The sequence below is a fragment of the Nyctereutes procyonoides genome, unplaced genomic scaffold (assembly GCF_905146905.1).
Source record: "Nyctereutes procyonoides isolate TBG_1078 unplaced genomic scaffold, NYPRO_anot_genome, whole genome shotgun sequence".
NCBI classification, from domain to species: domain Eukaryota; kingdom Metazoa; phylum Chordata; class Mammalia; order Carnivora; family Canidae; genus Nyctereutes; species Nyctereutes procyonoides.
Window position 1 is genome coordinate 23,943,913 of NW_026575044.1, and position 6,288 is coordinate 23,950,200.

Here is a 6,288-nt window from a genome sequence, read left to right on the forward strand (position 1 = left end):
AGTGCAGTGAATTTTTTAAAGCTTAATTTATCAGCTTTCTCATTTACATAAATTTATAAGAAATAATTACATCTATTATGACAAAGGAAGCCTTTGGCTCAAGGGGATGGATGTGAGTTAGAAATGCCCAGGAAATAAGTGCTGTGCTTGTGTCTGTGCACTTTGCCACCAATATTTTAATTTTGACAAGTGCTATTAGCTGTCTGTGTCTTTAGTATGGCTGAATCTCACTGTACAAATTTTCATGAAGAGGTATGTGTGAGCAGAAGCTTTTCCATATTTTGTGAGTAGAGTATCACAGTACATGTGAGAGAGGCATCGCTTACATTGACTGTAACAAGTCTAACAACTTTGAGTGTCTCAGATGCCATCTCCCTAATTTAATATCTTACCCAATTTGTGAATGAAATGTAATGTAGTGCTTTTGAAGTTTTGAATTAATGGAAAAAGAATGGGAAGTTGTCTGGAAGAAAATTTTCAGGTAATAACTAGATATATAAAGTTGTCTGGTGGTGATAGGGACTCCTATTCACCAGGGAAGAGGTGCAAATATTCTAGGCTACATTTACCTTATGTTCCAGTCTCTGTAGTATTATACCATATTACTATCCCTTTTTATTGTTAAACTAGTCTTGTGGTACAAATTATAAATTCAACCTCATTTTCCTTTCCCAGATGTGTGATGGATCAGACAAAATTTCATTTCTCCCTGAGGGTTGTACTTATGTTTCTGGATATGGTGATCTGCTTGGTTTATTTGTTTTATTTTTGGAATAATCCAGTAAAAGACCTGTTTATAATGTCTACATGAAATACAACTGGAGAATAAAACAAGAGAGTACACATTATAATTCTGTAATAAGGTAAGTTCTTGCAACTGTGGAAATCGTGAAGTATTTTGTGTGTTCTGGAGTAGAGAGCATTCCTTATAATGTATAAGCTCTTTGATCATTTATTTATAATCCATAAGTTTTTATTCTTTCACTTATTTATTTATAATGTATAAAATCTTCCTACAATTGAACTTGGGACTGACCAGTTATCTTATTCAAAAAAGGGAATATTTGGTATAAGTAGGGTAGTCTAAAGGACTTTTATAAAAGTAAGTTATCAAACAGACATTGAAATATCCATTGAATATACCCTCTGTATCAAGAATTCTGTGAGTAATTTCCAGCTTACCACTGAACATCCTCATTAAGGTCTACTCCAAGGATCAAATATATGAATAAAAGCCATTTTCCTGATTCCATTGTTGATGGAGATCTCCATCTAACAAAGTTGTTAGACTTGTTACAATCAATACAGTTTGACATATAAGCCTTGTGTCTCTTACCACATTTTAGTAGATTACAAGCAGAGTTGTTGGATATGGTGCTTATTGTATAAATATGAGGTTATAGATATACCAAAAAAAAGGAGTAATATCTGTCATAACTGAGTTTCCCAGGAAGTAGAGGTTGAAGCAAAAACTAATGAACTAATGGGTTATTTCTTAGTTAGTGGGGAAAATACCAAGAAACAAGAAGAGGAAAAAGGGAAATGAGGAAAAGAAGGAGGAATAACAAACATGCAGTGCCTGATGGAGCTAATCTCTGATTTTTCTCAAATAAAACTGAGTGTTCCATTTTGTAGATAGTCTTCCACTGCCCAACAAACTGTTGCATAGTTTGAAAGTTGGTAGTTCTCTAGGTTGGAGGGAGAACTGACTCTCACGTAGTATTTTCTATTGGCCAAAATCTCATCCACAAGAGGCAGAGCATGCATAACAGCTTTCCAAGTTAAGCCTGTGTACAGGCCAAATGGGACTCCATCATCTCAGTCCCCAGTGAAGCCCTTTGGAGGCAGTCTCATCATGGTCATAATCATGACCATGGATTGAGGGTTTTGGTGAAGTCAGTCCAGGCTTAAATACTGCAACCATGATGGGGAGAAACAACAGGCCCAGTACTCTTGAGACAAGTGAAGCTAAGACTCTGAGGGGCTGCCTAAAAGCCACCTGGAATATTGATACACTGAAGGTTTCTGGGTCAGATTAACCCAAAGAAATATCCAAAATACATAATCTGAGAGGACCTAGGTGGCAAAAGTAACTGTAAAAATGCGGGAAGACCATGATAAAAAGGATCCAGTAAAGTGTGAATCACAGGGCAGATAAGAAAAAAAAAATTAAAGTGTGTGAGGCATATTGAGATATATAATGGAGGACTGTGATAATAAGTATTACAATAATGCTCAGTAACTACTTTTTAAAAGATTTTATTTATTTATTTGGGAGAGAGAGAGAGAGAGAAAGAGAGAGACCACAAGTGGGTGGGGGGAGGGGACAGTAGGCAGAGGAGAAGGAGAAGCAGGTTCCCCGTGGAACAGGAAGCCAGATGCAGGGCTCAATCCCAGAACCCTGGGATCATGACCTGAGCCAAAGGCAGACATTTAACCAACTGAGCCACCCAGGCACCCCAGTGCTTGGCAACTTCTTAATTACTGCCTTAATCTACCACCTACCAAAGTGCCAATTTACTATTTAAACAGATCTGACACTTAGAAAATATGAGAGGGACGGAGAATTTCCGGAATGGAAACAGGAAGAAAAGATGGAAGTAAAGAAGAAAGGAAAAAGTGAGGAAAGACACAAAGGAAGGAAGAATTTCAAATGTCAACGAAAAATTGGACTTAAGCAGGTCCTCATTCTTGGGATGAAAATAATACTATTAACATTTTAACATTTAAAGATGAAGAAGTAGATCGTATTTTAAGAAATAAAATGAATATGTTGTGCATCTAAAAAGATGGAAGTAGATGTATATACTGAGGGACAGACATTGAAATCCAGATAAATTCTCCATATGCTCCTAAAAAAAACATTATTAAAAATGAAATATCAGCTTAGTTTCTGGAAAGTGTCTTTCTCTATATGTATTTAAAACATCTTCAGTATATTTATTTTTAAAGTTTACATTATATTACATTTTTATTTTTATTATTTTAATTTTTATTTATTTATGATAGTTACAGAGAGAGAGAGAGAGGCAGAGACGCAGGCAGAGGGAGAAGCAGGCTCCATGCACCGGGAGCCCGACGTGGGACTCCATCCCGGGTCTCCAGGATCACGCCCTGGACCAAAGGCAGGCACCAAACCGCTGCGCCACCCAGGGATCCCTTTTATATTACATTTTTAAAGAGTAACCTAAATTGTTGGAGAATCATCATAATTTATTCTAAAGAGTTCTAACATTTCTTTTCAAGGGACAATTTTCAATCTCATGAATTTACCGTGTTAAAAACTTACAAATGTTATTTGTCAGGTCTTATTTATTCCCCTTAAGAGACCTTAAGCTTACTGACTAAAGGTAAAATTCTGCCAACTGATACCATTTAACTATCTATTTATTTGCTCAACAAATATTTATTGAGGCCCGTGTTAGGCACTGTGCTAGATGATAGAACAACAAATACATTTTCCAACCTGATGGAACCCATATTCCAGTGGGATAAGGCAGACAAATGCAAATAAAACAAAATAAACTTCTAAAGTATAAATTCAATCAGTACAATATAAGCAACAAGTAAGGGGCTGTAAGGTCAAGGAAAGCCTTTTTGAAGACCTTACATTTAAGTTGGGCATTAAGAATGAATAAGTGTATCTATATGAAGAGTGAGGGAATAAGTGTTTCAGCAGAAAAGGTAGCTTTAGTTCTTCCCTCTTTTCCAGAGAAAGATCTTTGAGTGTACAATGTACTGAAAGAAGTTCAGCATGGTGTGGCCTAGAGGAAACAAGGAAGAAGAGCTCATGGTGAGGTTGAAAAAATAGGGAGAGGTCAGGCCATGATAAGAAATCTGGATTTTATTCTAAGTGAAATGGGAAACCATTTAAGTGTTTTGAGCAGTTTAGTGGTTTGATTATAATTTAAGAGGATCACTCTGTCTGCTGAGTAGGAAATGGATTAAATGAGGCCAAGAATGGATGCATGGAGACCAATTAGAAGGTTGTTGGCATTAGTCAAGGTAAGTGATGGTGGCAGTTTAACCTGGGACACCCTAGATTAGGGGATGAATAAATTTTTCAAATAATAATCAAGTGATAGGAAGATATGTGTACCATAAAAGTTGTTCATATGTAGTATAATGGGAGACTAGAGAACACTGGGGTTATATTCAATTTACAGAGAAAGATGGATATCACAGAAGATAATTTAAGAAGATATGCTATTTGAGCTTCATCTTGTGGGATTGAGGAGTGGGAAGAACAGGCAAATAGAAGCAATAGAATATGGAAAGTTGCAGAAGAAAGAAAGGGTACAATATTTGAAGGACCATCAAGTACTTCCACTTAACTAGAAGGTGGGTTGAAAGGGGTGCAATAGGGGATGGGCCCTTGAAATAAGGGGTCAAGACTGCATGGGACTTCAGTGTCGGGTGGGAGTCCATAGAGTGTTGAGCAGAGTGGCATCCTGACCAGGATTGTGCTTTGAGATCAAAGGAGAAGAGGGAGTACCAGGTGAAGTAAATTCCATGGAGGATGAGAGCATCTGTGAGGTGATAATGTGGAGTGTGGTGGCTCTGAGGCAGGAAAGCCGAGGATATTGTCCCAGAAACTACAAGGAACACATAGTTAGGAGATGATTTGCAAAAGAAAATGATAGCCTCAGTTCTTGTCACTTTTTTTTTTTTCAGTCATGTTTGTTTTCTTAGTCTTGTGTGTTTTTAAATACATGGTTGTGGGATAGAAACCTCTCTTCAGACTCCATAGATTCAAAGTACCAGTTACCATAAGTTGGTGTATATTGTATTGCAATTGATTTTATACTTCAGACACATATTTTTCTGCACCAGAGTAACCTTAAAATATATAGCTGCTAGATTAGTACCAATCATAGGAAGTTATTTGTAATTTTTACTACTAAATTCCTGTTTATAATTCGTATACTTGGCTCCAGTGCACTTCTTCTCTTACATACTTATCCTATGTTTTGTCAATATCTCATTGTCAAAGCTATTTCTGCAATCCCAGTCATATTTATATGAATATGATTGAAGGAAATAAAAGTAAAAAGTATTTTATAGTCCTTCTGAAAACTATTTGATGCTGACATCTGTATCCATGGTTAGCCAAAGATCTATAAAAATATGCATTAAAAATAGTCATTACCAATTAAAGATACACTATGTGCCAGTTTCTGTATTAGGTATATCATTTATATCATGTCTAATTCTTACAAAAACTATATAATGGAAATATTTTTAAGCCCACTCTACTGCTAAGGAAACTCATGAAAATGAAGCTGCCAAGGACACACTCAAATAAGTGATAGAGTCTGAATTTCTCCCAGGTTTGTCTGCTTCTGAAGCCTATGCCTTTCTATCAAAATGCCTTAAGTGACCTAGAGTAGTAGTTCTTAAACCACTTTAAAAATGTAGTATAGGGATCCCTGGGTGGCGCAGTGGTTTGGCGCCTGCCTTTGGCCCAGGGCGCGATCCTGGAGACCGGGGATCGAATCCCACATCAGGCTCCCGCTGCATGGAGCCTGCTTCTCCCTCTGCCTGTGTCTCTGCCTCTCTCTCTCTCTCTCTCTCTCTCTCTCTCTCTGTCTCTCTCTCTCTCTGGGACTATCATAAATAAATAAAAACTAAAATAAATAAATAAACCTTTAAAAATGTAGTATAATGATAAGTCAACATTGTCATTATTGTTATCATATGTTATTATTCTACCATGTGAGACACAATGATCTCAGAAAGAAATATTGATGTGGGTAGAAGGAATTGTTGTGCTTGAGTTCTGTCTTTTCAAAGTCTTGTCTCTTCCTTCACACACACATGTGCACACACACACAAAGTAGCACTGTTTTACATTTTTGCAAGGATTTTCATGTCTGTTTCTGCAATCAGGCTGTAAGAGAAGTCTCTATGCTGAGGCATATGAACACTCAAATATGAATGAGGGTAAGTAAATATGAGTTAGAAAAGGAGGGAGTGTTTTATTACCTTTTCAAACATTTGTGTATTTTTTTATACTATACCAAAACTCAACAAGTTGTCCTTTCTTAAAGGTCAGCTGCAGTATGGAATATGAAAGCATACCAATGAGCTTTGCATACTTTCATTGAATTCTTTTATATATCTTATCTTTTGAATGGCTCTTTGGCTTGCGTCTAATTTTATAAAATTGTGCATTAGTCATTTGAAAAATATGGGCTTACTGAGCTTTGCAGATCTTCCAAATGTTGGTAAATTCACCCATTTATGTTATCACTCATCTTTTTGGAAAATCATTAAGTACTGGCAAGC